Source organism: Aquila chrysaetos, chromosome Z (genome assembly GCF_900496995.4).
Source record: "Aquila chrysaetos chrysaetos chromosome Z, bAquChr1.4, whole genome shotgun sequence".
In the NCBI taxonomy this organism is placed as follows: Eukaryota; Metazoa; Chordata; class Aves; order Accipitriformes; family Accipitridae; genus Aquila; species Aquila chrysaetos.
Window position 1 is genome coordinate 65,964,985 of NC_044030.1, and position 20,280 is coordinate 65,985,264.

Consider the following 20,280-nt stretch of genomic DNA (forward strand, 5'->3'; position numbering starts at 1 on the left):
ACCACCTTAACTGATATCTGACATTAGTTCCTAAATAGCAGAGTAGAAGTGAATCTATTTGCCATTAGATATAATCTCACTGTCTGCCAATAAGCCTTCTACTGTCATGTTGATTTTTTTCCCCATTGTTCTTTTGTAAAAATTTGTAGCCTTTCTGAGCCTATTTTAAGCAGTAATTAGAGTTTACTTATTAGTTTCCATGAGGAGAAGTTGAAGATGTGTCATATATTTCTATGGATCAATGTATTTTTCTTTCAAAGAATTATTTCCTTGACTGTGGTAAAGACAAACCAAGCAAGTCCATTTGCTCACAATTTACAAGCCTGTGAAAAATATGACCACAAAATGTCCTGTAAAAGGGACTGTAGGGAGGGAACTTCATTTGAGATCATAATCTCACAGACTGACTTTTAACTTGCCCTATCTTGGGAGACACTTAGGAAAGCTTATCTCAATAATAAAAGATATGTGACTATGGCCACTGCTTACAGCTCTTCCTTGTCATAGCTGAACCAACTGCAAATATGCAAGACAAATATGGTATAAACACAAAAGTAAGTTCACCTCTTCCTTTCAGGATGGAGGTTAGAAAGTGAAAGCTTGAAAGCTAGTTCAGAGAGGACTGTGGGCTTGATGAAGTGTCTTAGGAAAAACACAGGTTCTGTATCCCTAAACTATAGTCAACAGAAACTTAAGTTTTGATACTTTCTCAGGAATTTAACCTTTACTTCTGTGTTAAAGCCCTGCAGTGTCTTGATGTTGCCAAGACTGAATAACATGGGCCCTATTCGGTTTATTTCCCTTGAACTGTGAGGACCGTAAGCCAAACATTCTTTTTCTTAACCTAGTGGCTATTTTCTGAAGAGGCTCACTAAATGGAGTACTAGCTGACCTTTTAAAGTACATCAGGAGAAAGACTCAATAAAGGTGGAAGATGTTTCAGCTGCTTTTTCAGTCTACTTAGACCAACATTTGTACCCTAAGAGGAGCATCTGAAATATACACCTGTAAGCTCGTATGTAAGTAGGAGTTATTTCTTGCTAAATTTGGACAATGCTGTTTAACTCCTTGTCCTGGTTTCAGCTGGGATAGAGTTAATTGTCTTCCTAGTAGCTGGTACTGTGCTATGTTTTGAGCTCAGTATGTGAAGAATGTTGATAACACTGATGTTTTCAGTTGTTGCTAAGTAGTGTTTAGTCTAAAGTCAAGGATTTTTCAGCTTCTCATGCCCAGCCAGCAAGAAAGCTGGAGGGGCACAAGAAGTTGGCACAGGACACAGCCAGGGCAGCTGACCCCAAAGTGGCCAACGGGGTATTCCATACCATGTGATGACACATGTAATATATGAACTGGGGGGAGTGGGGATGGGGGATTGCGGCTAGGGGACTAGCTGGGTGTCGATTGGCGGGTGGTGAGCAATTGCACTGCACATGATTTGTACATTCCAATCCTTTTATTATTGCTGTTGTCATTTTATTAGTGTTATCATTATCATTATTAGTTTCTTCTTTTCTGTTCTATTAAACCGTTCTTATCTCAACCCAGGAGTTTTACTTCTTTTACCAATTTTCTCCCCCATCCCACGGCGGGGCGGGGCGGGGAGTGAGTGAGCGGCTGCATGGCGCTTAGTTGCTGGCTGGGGTTAAACCACGACACTACTCAGTACTGAAACTTCTAGTGTAATGCCATTAGCTGTCATGGTACTGTTAAGCTTTTTTGGACAAGATCTTTGAATAGAAACTTCTGTGTGTGGGTGTTTTTGTTTGGTTTTGTGGTGGGTTTTGTTGTTTGGTTCGTGTTTTGGGTTTGGTTTTTTTTTTTTTTTTTTCCTCTTTGCTAAGTTCTTTGCCCCAAGTAGAGCAATGTCTTTTCCCTCACTTGCCACCCCACTTGGAGCATAACCTCTCTCCTGACCTATTGGTTCCTAGTGACACATCTGTGACAGCTTTGCTCCAGCATTTCCTGGAAGAAGGAAGAACAGTATTTATCTTCCTTTCTTGGGAAGGGAGCTGAGTCTTTGCTTAACATTGCTCTTGCTGATTGTTGCATTGCTTTCTTTCCTTACGCAAACACAGCTTGCTCCAGCTCCTAAATTAACTATCAGTCATCTGGAAAACCTTTCGGTTCACATGTGTCTATTTCTGCGCTAGTCCTCTGATGTTCTTTGAGTAATAGCTTCCATTGTTAGTTGCTAATACATAAAAATTATTTAATTGCTCATATTTTGTATGAAGTCTGTTTAACTCACCAAATTTACCAGGATTGCAGTATCAGCTGTTTACACTTATGACTACAGAGAAAGATTGGTGACTGAAGTTATTTTCTGAAACTCTGTTCAGATGTTACTTTCTCTCAGAGGAAGCTTAGGCAAAATCTGGGTGATCTCATCTTCTCATTCTACTAAGTGGAAACAAGAACTAAAGTGAGGAAGGTAGTATGTTAACATACCACACTTTTTAAGTTATTGCTGTGATATGCAAGAACTTTTTTCCCCTCTTTTCTAAAAAGTTGTTTTACATTGTAAGAGAGTCTCTTTCTTTCACAGAGATTGCTAACTCAAATGACTTGCTTTATTTCTTAGTCACAATTTTTTAAGTCTCCTACTGCCTCAGAGCTTATGATTCTAGTTATTGTAGCTCTAGGTAAGATCATACTTCTTAGATTTTAAATCCACAAACTCATAGATACCATTCTGTAGGTATATAAGTGCACTTGAATTAATTTTATTAATTTGGAGCAGCTGGTGTACTTTATACCAGCTGTAATGCATTAATGTTACTATTTTCATCAATTCATTAGGCTTGAAGCAGAAGTGTGAAGTGACAAGCTTTTCAGGAAAACAAAACCTGTAAAATGGGATTAGAATTTATACAAGTTTTTAGCTCTGTTTTCAAGCGTCTGCTGTATGGTATTTGTTTATCAACATCTATTCCTGTCTTAGATGTCAGTTCTGTTGCTGTTGGTTTTTTTTTCCAGAAACCTAGATTATAGAATAGTTATGCATCCAGGACACTATTTCTCTCCTTTCTATATGAATCATGTTTGAGAAATGATTGTTGCATTCTACTGTCTGTAAAAGGAGTTGACAAATTTAATAAGTATAAATACAGAAAATTAGGTGAAGTAAGTCCCTCTTCATGAGTTTCTGTTTTGGTGCCTAACTCCCATTTAATTTTACCAAGATAATTAAATAGCATAGAGGAGATGCTGAAGTCTGTGTTTAAAAAGAAGGAAGCTGATACATGTTTGTGAAGTCCTTTCTAAACGTAATTGAAAGAGGCAGGATATTTAAACAGTATTGGTTAGGGACAGTAATTTTCAATTGTATTGCTTTTTTGGGACTTAAGGTGTCTGAAGCTGCCTGAAAAGATCTCTTGCTTGGCCTAGCAAAAGCAGAAAAATACCAGAACAGTGCTAAATACACCATTATTCAAGAGGATAATTGAGAATAATCTAAATGGCCGATAGCAAATGAGTCTGATGGCAAACCTGGGCAAAACAGTGGAAAAACTGAGACAGAATTTTAGTGGGGAAAAAGTGCAGTAATAGAGCTAAAGCTTAGTCAATGCGTTGTTTTAATTCTTTGTAGAGAGTATACTCTCTTGCATGGCAAACTTGCTTTTCTTAGTGATGGAGATTATAAGTCTATTTTATAATGTGTGTCAGTTTTTCACTGCTGAAAATTTTCAATGAAGGTGGGATATTTGTATAGCAGATTTAGGTAAATTGACAATAGACTTAGCTCTTATTTGTTTTTTATGCATTCCTTGGAAGTACTGATGGAGCCATGGATAGGGCTGAAAACTGTGGGTACAATAGGCTTTTTATGCTATTTCATTTAGTAGCATCTGATAAAATTATTCCTGGATAATGTTAGTGTTTAAGTGATTAAGAACTGCCTAAATGTAGGTACAGGGGAATCATGATGGAGATACACTTTATGAGTTTTTGTAGGAAATTAGGACTAGATTTTCCTATCAGCCAGTACTTTCCTTGACGACATGAAAATAAATATAAAAATCACTGTTAGCATCATTAGCTAATCTCATTAGTGTTTTCAGACTGTTTAGTAATAATAGAGGCATTAATATGGAACAGCGCAGGTTGAAAATGAATTCAAATGTGGTCACTTCAAAGTTATATGTCTGAGAACAAGATATGTAGGTCATGTAAAAAAGGAAAAAAAAGAGGAGGAAAGACAGGTTTCTCTCACAGTGAAGAAGGTTTCCTGACATTATGCTGAGGCAAAGGGCTAATGTGGTTCTTGAAGGTCTAAATTGGAGGTTGTTACGTAAAATCAGCTGACTCATGCCGCGTGACCTCTACAGTCAGTACTGACTGACTGACACTGAAACATCACAGGTTTTGCAGCTTTTATAAAACTGTAGATGATGCAAGGTGAGTATTTGGAATTATTTCCTTAAACTGAGAGCTTGCATTACTTCAGTCTTTCCCATTTATGAGAAGCAAGAACAGGATGTCACTTGATTATCTTGTGGCATACATTCAAATAAAGAAGTACTTATATTGGTAAGCAGCAAAGAGTTGAGAAGGGAGTAATACTTAGTGGATGGAAGATGGAGTGGGATATGTGTTTTTTTTACGTGAGGGTACTGAATGATGGGAATGTGATGAATTTTAACTTTTCCTGGTGTCTTCAGAGGAAGATCTCTGGTGGATTTTTACTGAAACCAAAGTCATTGAGCTCTGGGCAGGGTGAGCAGAGGGGAAGTATAATGACTCATCATGTGTGGAAGACTGGACAAAATCTCAGGGCTCCTCAGTCTTTACGTGCTATGGATTTTCACATGAGTCACACATCTGTTCAAATTCATTAGCTTCAGTCAGTGACTTGATAGGCAGGAGCTGATGTGAAACATTTGATTTTCATTCCTCTGTGGATTTTTGAGACAACTAAAGAAAATGGCATTTGTTACTTTTGTTCTTCAGCCAAACCCCAGTGAATATAGGAAAAGAGGGCTCACCTTTTGAGTTGCCAGGGCACAGCTGCTTCTGGGAATAATGAAAATCAGCTCTGCTCTGCCCAGCACTCTGGTCAGAGAGGGTGAGGTATGTCTCTGGTGTGCTGCAGTTGCTTTGCCTGGGATTGAGAGAGAGCATAAGATACATAGAAATGTGATCTGGTGGCTGGTATGAATTACAGTAATACAGTCGTTGCTGATTTATCATCTAAGTAGGTATTTTAAAATGTGTGTGTTGGTCTTGTTTTTTTTTTTTACCCTGGGATTATGTGGTGCTGAACTGATCATATCTAGGAAAGACAGCTCTTGAACATCTAAAGCAGCCCGAAGTATCTCTTGTCTTAGCACTAACTTCAGGCTGTCTATAGCTACTTGTTCCTGTGAACTTTTTACACTTTCTCTATAATTGTGGTTTGAAATCACTGCAAGGTTCTCTGAAACTTAAGCAGTGACTGAAAGAGAAGCTCCTGGCAATAATTCGTGAGCGTGCCTGCTGATGAAAGGATGGACTGACCTTGGCACTTCTAGACAGACTCCAAAGGTGAATAAAAGGCACAATGTGATATATTTACATGTTTGCAAATCTTTCTTTTGTTTCCTTGTTTAACCTGAGTGCTTATTCATGTGAGGATCTGGCCTTGTGCATGACTAAGATTTGCTATGTGATTTCAAAGCTTATACGCAGTGCTAGCTTTTAAATTTAATCTCATAAAAAGCAGTAGTTCTGAGTCCTGGAGCTAATTTTGTATTCAAATTCTGGTGAGAGAATGAGTAGTGGGATCATTAGTTTCTTGTTTGTTATAATGACTTGCAGTGTATTCACTTTCTTGTTGCAAGAGACAGTGTGAAGAATAATATGTCCTTTTGATGTTGAAATCTATGCAAAATATTTTGGGATCCTATGAAAAATTCCTTCTTTTCTCCTCCTTGATAATTTAATGTTTTGTGTATCACTCTAGATGCTTGGTAATTTATGACCCAGTAGAGGTCAGCCTTGTGACATTTTTCAAAACATATGCTCAAAGAAAAGGAATAGAGACAAAGTTCTTATTATAAAAGCCTTTGGAATTTTCTTATACAAAATACATTCCTGTAAATTAGAGTTGGTGTGATATTACCGTTTTGTAGCTAGATGTGTGGCTTACATATCTCAGTGTAACTTCTCTTCATATAATGGGAACGTTTATTGGTTTGTAAAATTGTTACAAATGGTCTTAAATGTTAGCCTTGTTGGCATACTAACATACCTACTTACTGATTTGATTAGATGAGAGTATTGTATTTCCAGAGTTGGTTCTGTAGTTCAGTGAAACAACATCAAGAAGGAACACATGGAACTGTTGTTTGAATGCTACATGCTTCAGGTTCACAATGATGTCTTGAAGTAGCGTGTCTGTATAACATTAATGACTGGGGCAGGGCAAGAAAAAGTGGGAAGGGAGTTGGGAAGGATGGGCAAGTATTTTGTCACTTCTTTCTAGGAGTCTATGAAAGTAAAAGGTGTCCCCACCTTTCCATAAAAGAGCATTTTTTTCCTTTGTGATGCTTAAAAGAATGACAGTTGGAGAGTGGAGGGAAATCAATATTTGCCCCCTACATTAGCTCAGCAGTACAAATGATTTGTTCACAACGTAAAATGCTATTCCTGTGTTTTATTGCAATGCTAGAATGATCAGTGGTAGTTTGATGCTAATAAGGGTCTAATTGTATACAAAGTTGATGATTCAGATTATAATCCTCATCAAGAATAGCAGCAGTCCTGTCTTAAATTAGCTGACTACCTGGTTTATAAATTCAGTTTCAATTGGCAAACCCAACAGTGGCTGATGTAATTGCTCTGCTCTGCTTGAACACAATCTTCTGTGTACCTTGAGCTAGCTTCAAAGTAGTTTTATCCAGTTAGACAGGAGAACTGAATATGCAATAACAGTATTGTCAAGGCTGCAGCTGAGTCTTCTGCAACAGAACGTGCTTAAGTGACTTGAACATGACATTGGGACCTGGGAAAACATGTTGCCTTTTTCAGCCAGTTTGTTTTCTGAACTTCACAGAGATGTTTTACTCCTTTATTGTTACTGCATTTTTTATATACTCTGAAGTTGTTTTTCAGACATTAAAAACACAGTGTGATGAGAACAATATTCTGAAATTTTGGAGTAGCTAATAAAAACATATTCTGTGTCTTTCGCAACAGCAAGGCTGCAAGTAAAAATCAGCCTCAGGAATAGAGCCTGTGCTTTCTAATGCTCGCTTTTCTTTTAAAACCCTCTTCTGTTTTTCTCCTTTTTTACTTTACCTTCAAGGAGGCAATATCAGCTTGGAGGAACAGCAGCTACTGTGCTTATCTTTTACAAAAGATGGTTACAAACCACCCAAAAACCTGCCAGACAGAGCATTATCTTACAGAAATGCTCTCCAATTAGAGACAGAAAATAAGAACTTTGTTCAAATTGAAGCCTTTCCTGAGATGGAAGCCTTTATTAGTGTGCTGTAACATGTTCTTTTTGAATATGTTATTGAGGACTCTTTAATGTTTATTATTGGCTGGAGAATAGGAAAGCCAAGGTATTAAGACAAAGAACCCTATTTAATGTTAATCAGCAACAGTGTATGTTGTTCCTGTTCCTGTTTGCTCACTCTATTGAAATGAAAATAATGTTGAATTCTTTGGGCATCCTGTGGACTTAATAGTATATGCTTATGTAATTAGGCCCTAACCTAATGGGCATGCAAAAGAAAAGATACTGTGAATTAATGTTGCATGAGTAACTATCATTTAACGGTGCTTCCTAGCCCTTGAGTCCTGGACTCTGCTGTCTTAACAGTCTCTCATTGAAAAGTGTGTTTTGTCCTTAGCACGATGCCTTTTGCCAGCACTTTTGTTGTTATATAGAAACCTCAGATTTGTGAGCAACTCTTCAATCTAATAGCCTTCCTTTAACAGAAACAAAAGTAGGTACGGACACAGGTGCTCTGAATTGAATCAGCTTGGGCCCAGGTGTACTGAAACTAATTAACCCAACTGAATTTAGACTATCTAAGCAGAAAATCCATTTGCACTGTGTTCCCCACCACACCTTTTGAGAACGCAGTGCAGAAATGCCTGGTCTGGTTTTGACAGAGAAGCCTGCTTCTCAAGGTGTCACATCAAGTATGTAAGCCTCAGCAAGTAACCTCTTCAGACTTCAGACATCTGCATCCAAAAAGGGTGCATAAACTTACCTCATCCATAAACTTACCTCAGACAAGTAATTCAGGTGAATGGAAATACACAGCACTGCTTCTGGGATGCTGTCTACAAAGTTTGTCCTAAACCTTCAAAAGATCTAGACGCTTTTACCCAGTGTGTGTTACTCCTGAATTTCTACACATCTGGATTAAACAGGAACAACAGCCCATTTCTGTCCTTTCAAACTGAGCATGGTAGATTATGAGGCAGATAAACAACATGGCTATTAGAAAACAACAAGTTCTGGTAAAATTTACTTTCTTTTTTCCCAGTTTGGGGTAAGAAGACGTATGATGGGCTGACCCTGGCTGGACACCAGGTACCCACCAAAGCCCCTCTATCACCCCCCTCCTCAACTGAACAGGAGAGAGAAAAGATAATGAAAGGTTTGTAGGTGAGAGATCACTCACCAATTACCATCATTGGCAAAACAGACTCAACTTGGGGAAATCAATTTAATTTATTATCAATCAAATCAGAGTAAGATAATGAGAAATAAGACCAAACCTTAAAATACCTTCCCCCCACCCTTCCCTTCTTCCCAGGCTCAACTCCACTCCTGATTTTCTCTACCTCCTCCCCACCAGCAGGGCAGGGGGATGGGGAATGGGGGTTGTGGTCAGTTCATCACACATTGTCTCTGCCACTCCTTCCTCCTCAGGTGGAGGACTCATCACTCTTCCCCTGCTCCAGTGTGGGGTCCCTCCCATAGGAGACAGGCCTCCACGAACTGTTCCAGGGTGGGTCCCTTCCATGGGCTGCAGTCCTTCAGGCACAGACTGCTCCAGCATGGGTCCCCCACAGGGTCACAAGTCCTGCCAGAAAACCTGCTCCGTGGGCTCCTCTCTCCACAGATCTGCAGGTCCTGCCAGGAGCCTGCTCCAGCACGGGGTTCCCACGGGGTCACAGCCTCCTTCGGGAACCCGCCTGCTCCGGCGTGGGGTCCTCCCCGGGCTGCAGGTGGATATCTGCTCCACCGTGGACCTCCATGGGCTGGGGGGGGACAGCCTGCCTCACCATGGTCTTCCCCACGGGCCGCAGGGGAATCTGCTCTGGCGCCTGGAGCACCTCCTCCCCCTCCTTCTTCACTGACCTTGGTGTCTGCAGGGTTGTTTCTCTCACATGTTCTCACTCCTCTACTCCGGCTGCCGTTTCTGTCTGTCCCAACTTTTTTCCCCTTCTTAAAAATGTTATCCCAGAGGCATTAGCACTATCGCTGATGGGCTCAGCCTTGGCCAGCACTGGGTACGTCTTGGAGCCAGCTGGCATTGGCTCCGTCGGACATGGGGGAAGCTTCTAGCAGCTTCTTACAGAAGCCACCCCTCTAGCCCCCTCCTACCAAAACCTTGCCACGCAAACCCAATACAGGAGGCTTACATAACCTGAGAAAATACAAGAGTAATTGTGCAGATCTGCATAGAAAAGTTGCACCACGTGCACCTAAGCAAGGAACACTACATAATCAGACAGCTCAGATTTGGAGAAGAGAATGTTCTATGATGTGTAACTAGTGCGCACTTTAAATTTTATAAAGGCTCTAATTTTTTTTAGCAGACTAGGAATATGGAGTGGACTATACAGATCAGGTTTGACTTCCTGAAGCTACAGGATCACCTGTGAAGTGTTTGTTTAGGCTCATCTGGGAAACACCTGTGTGAGTTTCTTTAACTCAAGCTAGTCTTGTTACAGGACAGACTACTAAGAGGGTTTTTGTCCTTGCTTAGAGTGAAATAGGCTCAAATTTTCCTCTGTTGACTTCCTCTCATGACTTTGTTTTCAATAATAATGGGCGTCGTTTTTCTGTATCCAGGTTCACCTACTACTCTGTGATGATGTGCAGATTATCTGAGTGTGGAATAATAATGTTTGTGTTTATCATAATAGTGCTGATTTTCTTACAGTTAGGAAAGAAAAAAGAGGGAGTCAAGGTTAGTGCTGGGCGTCCTGTTTTAGTGCCTGATTTCCCAAATTATTCTGCCTATTTGGTTGGCACTGTGTCTGAATATACTCAAAATATTTGCAAAATATTTACTGACATAAAATAACTAATGATTTATTCTAGACAACCTGTTTGCTCATTTTACAGGTATCTAAAAGAATAAATAAATTTTTTGGTAGTTTTTTGTTCCTATTGTGTCAGGAAATAGAATCAAAGAAAAAAGAAACTTTTAGACTATTTCAATGCCAAATGTGTAAATAAAGAAAAGAATAGACTTGATTTATAACATCTGAAGAAATTTTCTTTCTAATCTAGAAAGTCTTATTTAATCAAATTCAAATTTATTGCAATTTTATTTTGAAAAAAACCCACAACATTGAAGAAAAGACCTTTGTTTAGAAACTTGAATTCAGATTGGAATAAAATATTCTTAGATGTAATATCAGTTTTGTAATATTGGCATAAAATATGATTCCCGCTGCCCCCCCCCCAATTCAGTTGGAAGTCAAGCTTGCACTGTGAGGACAAATTCACTACCAAATATTGCAATCTTCTTTGTACTTTTCACCCAATTTTGTCAATTTTTTAGGTTCTTGTTAACAAAGAAAACTATTGCCTGAAACCGTGAAAATGAAATTTAAATTCAGAGGTGGAGTGATTGAGAAAGCTCGGCAGGCTTGTTATTCTTATTTAAGGTGGGAATAATTATATGCAACTTCAGCCACATAAAAATCTAAATCCCAAATGAATCCCTTTTTATTGCCATTTTCAGGGGACTACTTATATCCTGCCTTCTGAGATGAATTTATTTTCAGAAAGTGCCTTTATTGCTCTGTTGTTGTAACAAAAGTGTAGATAAACATTATCATCCCCCAAAAATATGCCTTCATGTTTATGAAGCCTAATGTAGGCAAGACTGCAGCACTCTATAATATGCTAAATTTAATTTGATGTGGTAACATGGGTGATAATGGTGAAGAAACATAACTTTCAATGCAGCTTGCAAGCCTGTCAGGAGCCATGGAGATGTACTCAGGTTTCTGGCCTACTCAGAAGCCCTTGTTCTCATGATCTTCGCTAGGACGGTTATTAGTGCTAGCTTAAATCAAAGCTGTGGCTGTCTCCTTATTGCAGTATATGAAATATGTATTTGGGAGAAAGGATTTTTGAGAGGCTATCTGACGAGACATTTTTGAAGTACACATTAATCCAAATATAGGTTTACAGAGTATTGTTTTGTATACAATTTTGATGAGCTTGCTTGTGTATTTAAATTGCAAAAATGTTAGTAAAACTGAACTTTAAACATATATTTAAAGAAAGGAATTGATAATCCTATATGACTTATGGGGTAAATGAAGAAAGATTCTGCCATCTCTTAAAGAGTGTTATGGTGAGTGATAACCTTAGAAATATACCTAGGGAAAATGAAAGGCTTGAAAAGAAATTTTGTATTCTGAAATTTTCTCTGATTCTCAGTATTTATCTATGAAAGAAGTGCTGTGACATAAATGCATAAAGAGGTTTTCTTCAGGACAGGGGAAAAACAAATTGACACAGGAATCACAATAAGAGGGATACCCACCCATGAATGAACCTAAAGGAAGTAAAAAAATATATTTTTTAATAAATATTTATATAAAATCTCTAACTGTTTAAATAGGAGACATTAAGCAGTCAAGAAGGCAGGAGGGACATTGGCCTCAAAAGTTTTTGAATGATAAATCTACCAGGCAGAGGAAAAAAATCTTTTTTTCTTTTCTTTTTCTTTCTTTTTATTTTTTTTTTTTTTTTTTAGCTTATTATTCCTGACAAACTGAAGGTCAAAGTAGAGACAGGGATAAATTACCCTGACAGGACAGTGACATGGTAAGAACTTTAATTTTCTTGCCCTGCATGGACAAAAAAATCGATAAGAAAATGAAAACTGTACAAATAATGGTTCACAGCATATAATTAAAGTTTTGCCCTGAAACTTTGGCTCATGGTGCTTTAATTCACTTCTAAGAGTAGCAAAGAGTAGTGTGATGCTGCTTGAGGCACTCTACCTAGTGTTTGCATAGGAGGAACATGTGTCTGATGTCATTGATTGCTAAACACAAAGAGCATGTGGACCTCTTTTTTTTGCATTAGCTCTGGTGTGTTACTTGAGGAATTTTGGTCATACTTAAATTTTCATTTTTACTTAGAAAGTAAAGAAGAATATTTTCTGCTGCTATCCAGCCTGGACAAAGGAATTGCCCTAACGCTTGTGGGGGGTGAGGTATCCTGATAATGATACTGCAGCATGACATGGGTATAGCAAGGAAGAGTGGCCACCGCTATTGGTACAGGTAGGTTGTCTCAATGACTGGATAAAAGTATGCTTAAGCAACACTACTGACACCATTCTAAAGGCTTATCACAGAGCAGAAGCTGTCTTGAGACAAGCGTTGAACAAATGAGTCTGAATGCTATCCACATGCTAAAGATTGATGAGAAAGACACAAAGTGTAAATCATTCCACTTTATGAAAAGTGTTTTTGGTTGGTTGTTTTTTTTTTTTTTTAAACACTTACTCTCCAAGGTGTTTGCTTTTTGTGGGAAAGGTTTTTCGATATATGTAACTACCTTTTCTCAGGGAAGAACAGCCACCATTAATACAAGCTTCTGCCAAAAAAATTTCTATGCCACTGAAAGCATTAAGTAAGATGATGTCTTCAGCTTCCCATATTTTTCCTCCTTGCCCTAACATGGTTATCACTTTGTTGGAAATTGGCAAAATGTGGTATATGCAGAGACACATCTTTTCTCACTGTTTTTTTCTGATGCTTATAGGTCAAACACTTAGACATGCTCTGTTACCAGAGTAAGGACCAGGTTCTGTATATCACCTCTATAACTCTAGCTCCAGACTTGACTCTCATGAAGCCTCTTCTCCAAGTATGATGATGATTGCACTTGATTGCCTCCAAGAGTAGCAAGACCTTCTTAGTCTTATTTTGAAATGCTGCACAAGAGCATTATGCAAGTTTGGCAGAATAAGTTAAATTGTTGAGGGTAATACAAAAAGAGTATGGGGCAAAAACAGCTGTGTGGTGAAAGGTGAGCCATGAGATTAGATATTGTTTGGACAAAATCAATGGAGTAATGTTATTGGAAAGAGGTGGAACTTTTTCTGGCTGTCAGGATGCCTGTTATAGCCATGTGGGAATTGTCTGGCACTGTTTTAGTACTTAATATGGTTTCATACAGCTTTATACATGAATGTGTATGAACAACAGAAATTAAAATAATGCACAGGAGGGCAATCAGAAAGATTCTGTAATGAGACTAGCTGAGTCTGGCATTCTCTTTACTTAATGAAAATTAAACTAAGAGAAGACTTGGACAGTAGAGATGGCTACTTGTAGGTAGCTATGGGTTTACCAGGGAGGAGGAAAGCCTGTCGTTGTCTACTTCTTTCCACAGATCACTTTCAAGGTTTGCAGTTGGCCGAGTTGTTTAATACTGAGGACATGTTTCTATCTCTGCCAAAATGAAATATAAAACTGTGGGAAGGAAAAGGTGTCCCAACAGTTCTCTGCGAAGAAATTCTGAAAGCTAATGTGTGCTCAGGAGGCAGGAAAGGATCTTTCAGACAGCTTTTTAAAGGATTGATAATTTGCAGTAAACAATAATAGAATCATGTAGTGTTCCGTATTCAGAAAACCCCTTGCAAGTTTACTTGAAGAGAGAAATAGAAAAACCACTACGCATCTTCAGGAGCAAAGCTGAAACTGTGAATGGTTGTATATTACCCTTTAGGATAAGAGGCATATCTCTACTGTTGCAACTTTGCTATGGTCTCTCCAGTACCACATGCATTTTGCTATTTAAGAACACAAGGGAAATTGAAATAATATGATGTCATCAAGAATGCTTTTAGTCTGTTAGTATTTCCCTTTCTATATATTGCAGACAACATCTTCTGTAAGGATGCTTGCTTCACAATACTGTGCTGTAGTTTAAATTGTGGTTAACTGCTGTAGGTTTCAAGAAAGAGACTTATGGGTAAGCTTCTGCATCTGCGATGCCTCCATGAGCAGAGATACTTTGCGGTCCATTTTATGACTCTTTGGAGTAGTAGGACTGATATTTCCTCAGATTGTCTTAAGAGCTTAACAGGTGCTAATTGTAATCTTGGTTTCATGAAGTCATTTTTTTGATTATACTGTTGGGAGGTACAAACTGGTAAGTTAAATTAGGAACTTTGTCACCATTTATTTTTCATACTTGTCTACTGGTGTCCGTGAGGAGCACATGGACATGCTTTGCTGTTATTCCATAGCTGCCCCCCAAAAAGTATGGAGAATAGATATGGTATCATGTAGATAATCCATGACATGTTCCTGGAATCTTGACCAGGGCATTATATTCTTTGTTCAAAAAGCTTTAAAGGTTTGGAGACCTTAAATTGTAACTGGTGATTACGAATGCTTGCAAACAAACAAAAATCAATCCAGCTTCTAACTGCCATTCCTTTGCAGGGAATGTGGCAAGGATGATGTTTTATTACAGGTAGAAGTTCAAACTATATGACTGTCTCGTGGTTACAGCCCAGCCGGTAACAAAGGACCACGCAGCCGTTCGCTCACTCCTCCCGCCCCCCTCCGGTGGGATGGGGAGGAGAATCAGAAAGGAGAAAGGAAAAAAAAAGGGAACCTCGTGGGTTGAGATAAGGACAAGTTACTGGGACAACACAAAAAGAGAAGTTACAACAACAGCAACGGTACTAATGAAAGAGTATACAAAAAGAGTGATGCACAGTGCAACTGCTCACCACCCGGGACCTGACGCTCCGCCACTTCCCCCGCGGAAAGCCGAGTGCACCCCCCAGCCCGCTCCCCATTTATATACTGAGCATGATGTCACATGGTATGGAATAGCTCCTTGGCTAGTTCAGGTCAGCTGCCCCGGCTATGCCCCCCCACCTCCCAGGTTCCTGTAAAAATTAACTCTATCCCAGCTGAACCCAGGACAATGACATAACAGTATTTTTTGTTTCACTTTTTAAAGAAAAAAAAAAAAATCACTAGAATTATCTGTGTATGAGCAAACTGCACAGGATTTGTCCATATGCTTTAGTGCTTTAGTCATCCTTTAAAGTATGCTACATTATTACTAAAGCTGGTGCAATCTGTTAGTATTGTGGATTTTTTTTTCTTTTTTTACACACCCTATTGCACGTTCTCTTTCCGTCTCAGACCTTGATGATGCTTCTCTCAGTAAGCCTATTTCATTGCCTGTGCTTTGGGAAAGCTTCTGATATTTAGTGCAGTTCCAGCCTGTTCAGTGCTCTTGAAACACCTCATGTTTGAAATTCTGTTTTGTTGTACCTTCTTTTAGGGCAGCTTTGAAGATACTGTGCCCCTTCTAGAGGGCCACTGTATCTTTTGGGCCTGGCACTTGGATATAGGGCTGGGAAAACAATAATTTTGCTGCACTGCAGGCTGTCCTGACACTGCAGGAAGTTCTTCAGAAGCATTGCCCTAGATGGTAAAGAAGCATTATGGTTTTTTATCTTACAGACTGCTAGTAATGCTCGAAATGCCTCACTTAATCACCCTTTGGGTTTTCACTGAGACATTGGTTTTCCTTTGCTTGGAGCAGCTGCCCATGAATCTTACTGAATTGGCACCACACAGCATGCTGCAATTGCTTTTGCAGGGCTGCCAATGCTCCAGCATGTGCCAAGCTTGCACCATGCCTCTTGAAAAGCACAAGAAAATATTTCCAGGTTCTGTTTCCGACTGCATTTCTTTCAGTTAATAGGTAAGCTTTTACCCAGAGCCTTACACCAGTGAGATCCATACTTCTTCCAGGCTAGTGTCCAGGCATCAAAACTTGTTATCAGCTACAGCTATTCAGCATCAACCTTAGTATGCCACACCTCTCTTTTTGAGACAAGTCTACTGTTCCCCTGCCATCCCATGGATTCTTTGCCTCCCCCATCTTAAAAGCCCAAACTGTCTTTGCTTCTCTGACTGTAATCTCTTGAATTATTTCACTCTTCCTGTTTTCCTGTGAACACATTTGTCTTTAGTGACTGTATTCTTTATAACTGTTTCCTTATTGTTGCCTTGTATTTTAAGAGATGCCTTCATCATTATGAAGAGAGAAATTTTAGTAATAGGGGCCTCGTTGTCTACAAGATGAAACATAACAAACTAAAGCAACTAGAAACTGAATTCAGACAAATCTGGATTAGAAATTAGAAGCCACTTATTTATTATACTAGTAGGAATAGTTAAATATTAAAAATGCTTACAAAGGGGTTGTAGTGGATTTTCAGTCAGAATCTTAAAATCAGTATGGAGTAGTATTTGAAAAGTCTGTAAAGTTTTTGTCTTCCTTCCTGAAACTTGTCTTATTTTTTCCTGTTCAGGAGACAGTCAGACATCCTCCTTAATTAAAACAAGAATTGTTTTACATAGGTTAGGTATTGCCTTCTATACTGGACTAGCTAGGCTCCTTACTGTAATGAAGCAGAAGTCTTCCCCGCCCCCCCCCCCCCCCCCCCCCCCGCCCCCGCCATTGCATAGCTCATTAGTATGATTCAGTATCAACTGTCTCTCACATTGGATCTTTATAGATTCTGCAGCAATCAATATATTGACAAATATACTTGATAAAAGCATTTAGATGTTTGTCTATAAAGTTTGTAGATAATTTTTATAGAATAATTGTTTATAAATAAAAATAAGTATAAATAAGTGTCTCTTTATTTAGACCACCTACAATATGAATCACTTAGATGTTATTGATGTCCAATCTCTATCTCCAATACATGCTCACACTGGCTTACCAGAGCAAGACAAGAGGGAAAAGACAGTAGGTTCAAAAAAGTGCTACCTTCTCCAGTTCATTGTTAGCCTGGGAGAATGAAGGACTCCTTTGTGTTGATGTTTGCTGGCATTAAGGTGGAACACTGGAAACTCAGTAACTGGAATGCTGTGGTTCAGCTAATGACAAAGGCTACTTTGTAAGGGTTTTTTTTTCTTTAATAGCTCCTGAACTCCATCATATGTTTTATGAAAACAGGAATTATGCAAGAATACATCTAGTGCCAAATCCATACTTATTAAAAAGTGCTTGATAGTCAAACAGATACATTTTAAAGGTCAGTTGGCTAGAATACAGTCTAACATTTTTGTTGTCAAGTGACTTGAACAATGTTTTTTTAAAGGAGGAAAAGAATTAGTGCTGTTCCATTGCAACATCTAAAAAGGTTACACTATTCATCTCTCATAAATACGCAGAAGCATATTAACACTGTTGATCTTGCATAGTTTTGGGGTTTTTTTTAAAGACCAGGTAATGCCAATGAAAAAAGCTACTATTCTGTACCAGAAATGGTATTTCCAAAGGGACTTCCAATCCTATTCATTATATTGTGAGATATCTGTAAAGGCAATCTCTTCTTTATCTGGATATAGCTTGAAGAGCCATTTTCTTGAATATGAAAAATGGACAGTCATGCAAAATTTTACATTGGACATAGGATAACTTTATTGATATTTATATATCTTGAAGTACTTACTTTGAATACGTAATAGCAAATCACAAAACAGTGATCAGTTTGTTGCCTTTTAATTTCAGTACATGTCCACTGGTTCTGGTTTTTTTGAGACAAATATGTTTTCTGTTTTCCAAAGAGAGTTTATGTCACAATTTCTCTTAATCAATTTTTATATGTAGGGTTCTCAGCACCTCTAAACACTTCAATAGTCCTTTCTTATTTCCCATTTATGCTCTATCCTCTTGGGTACTAAGTGACCAGAATTGGTGAGAAAATAAAGTGGTACTGTAACTTTCAGTTCTTACTCTGTTCTTTCCCAAAAGCAACTTAATATTCTTTCTGACCCTTACAGCTTATACATTTTGTGCCAATTATTCCATTAAGTTGTCACAATGTTAGCTTTTTAGGATACACAGATGTGATCGTGAGCTGGTTTTGGCTCATGTCTGGCTGAACCTACAAAATGCAGTTGGCACAGTAACATACTGCTCTCCATTGGGATGAGATGATTTGCTTGCTTTCCTTGGAGGGAGAATATGCTGGGAGGTCCTTGTGGGTTCTTTGCAAGTGCTTACCTGTGGCTTGTAATATACTGCATGGGCAATGCGGTTCCCAGTGAACCATCAACCACTTTGAACTCTAATATGAAATTAATCTGATAATTTGGATACTTTTCACAAATTACCACAAAATTTAATCTGGTTCAGCAGTATTTATCAGAGTTTGCTCTGTAAATGTAGCTTTCTTAGAAACATAGAACAGTGAATTAAATTTCTTTTTTTGGAAACTGTATATTTCAAAAATGGTCATAGTATTTACATTTTTTAAATATATGGCTTTGTTCCTGTTAGCTCAGGGGGTGGACACTGGTTGCCTAAGGCTACTCATTTATCACTTCTTGACTAGTCAAACAAATCCATATGACATGTGAATCTGTTTAAAAAATCTAGATCATACATTTTTTTCTGTGTGATTTCTATAGATTTCTTTTCTATGTGCTTTTTATAACCTGATCTTTCTTTTATAACCCTTCCACTCCATCCCTCCCCACTGCCCTCTCATCCCCAGGATCTAGAAATGGTTTGTTAGTGACATAACTAAGATGACTGAAAAGCTACAGACTACTACTATATGCAACTTGATGTGTCTAGTCAACATAAATAATTATCTGGCTATTTACAAGTACTGTTCTGTTTCTGTACTAATGTTTGCAGCTTCATGGAATGAAACCTGAAGAAATAATTAGTAGATGACAGAACATTAAGGCATTTCTCAGAATTGATTTGAAACACTTTGATTTTTTTTTTTTTTTTTTTTTTTAGAGCAAACAATGTAAATACCTGAAGACAGGAAGGATATATTGCTAGGCTTTTGAACATGTGTTCCAAATGTCAGTAGCTTTCATTGTGGCAGATAGTGGATTTAAAAGTATTATAAATTCTGCACTTAATTTAAATGTTCAGTTTGATTGGTTATGTTAATAAGGAGTCTTTTTACCTAGTCCCACAGATACTATGGGTACTGTAGCTGAAGTGCTTGAGTCACTGCCTAAGGGTAGTTGAGTGGCATTCTGCATAATGTATCCATTTATTTTTAAGAAGTCTATAGTAATATTCTGTTTTCTCTTGCTACTGTACAAAACAGGCCACAGAAAGATTGTTGAGCATTTCAGTGATTACTGAAATTGATGTTTTGGTAGTATAATTAACTTTCATAGAGTAGAATGAACATTTCTCCTCATATTAAGACTGTAGAAATTACAGTAGCCTATATTATTTCTCTGTCTCTGTGTATGTAGCACAATGTTTCCTCTGTTAGGAGAAAAGATAAGGAATCAGTCTTTCGGTAACAAGACCATATGGCTGCTGCTTAGTTTATGTGCATAATCTTCAGGATATGTTACTCGCAGTTGCTTTATATAGTTCTCCAGTGTGGTGGGTTGACCTTGGCTAGATGCCAGGTGTCTGCTAAGCTGCTCTATCAACTCACCCTCCTCAAATGGACTGGGGGAGAGAAAATATAATGAAAGGCTCATAGGTTGAAGTGAGGACAGGGAGATCACTCACCAGTTACTGTCATGGGCAAAACACTCATCTTGGGGAAATTAATTTATTTTCTAACCAATCAAATCAGAGTAGCATAAAGAAAAATAAAACCAAATCTTAAAACACCCTCCCCCTACCTCTCGCCTCTTCCCAGGATCAACTCTACTCCTGGTGTTCTCTACCTCCTACCCCCCAGCAGCACAGGGGGATGGGGAATGGGGGTTGTGGTCAGTTCATCACACATTGTCTCTGCTGCTCTTTCTTCCTCAGGGGGAGGACTCCTCACTCTTCCCCTGCTCCAGTGTGGGGTCCCTCCCGCAGGAGACAGGCCTTCATGAACTTCTCCAAAGTAAGTCCTTCCCACAGGCTGTAGTTCTTCATGAACTGCTCTGGCGTGGGTCCCTTCCATGGGCTGCAGTCCTTCAGGCACAGACTGCTCCAGCGTGGGTCCCCCATGGAGTCACATGTCCTGCCAGAAAACCTGCTCCAGCGTGGGCTTCCCATGGGGTCACAGCCTCCTTCAGGCATCCACCTGCTCCGATGTG

The 20,280-nt window shown here is 38.8% G+C and overlaps 1 protein-coding gene across 1 annotated transcript in view; it reads left to right on the forward strand.

Moving 5' to 3' along the window:
• Window positions 1-14,894, forward strand: part of DEPDC1B (DEP domain containing 1B) — a 40,253-nt gene extending 25,359 nt beyond the window's left edge. The window contains exon 12 of the transcript XR_005931640.1: window positions 14,659-14,894. The gene's annotated coding sequence lies outside the window, so the exon portion shown is untranslated. The remainder of the gene's footprint in view (window positions 1-14,658) is intronic.
• Window positions 14,895-20,280: the final 5,386 nt, after the last annotated feature.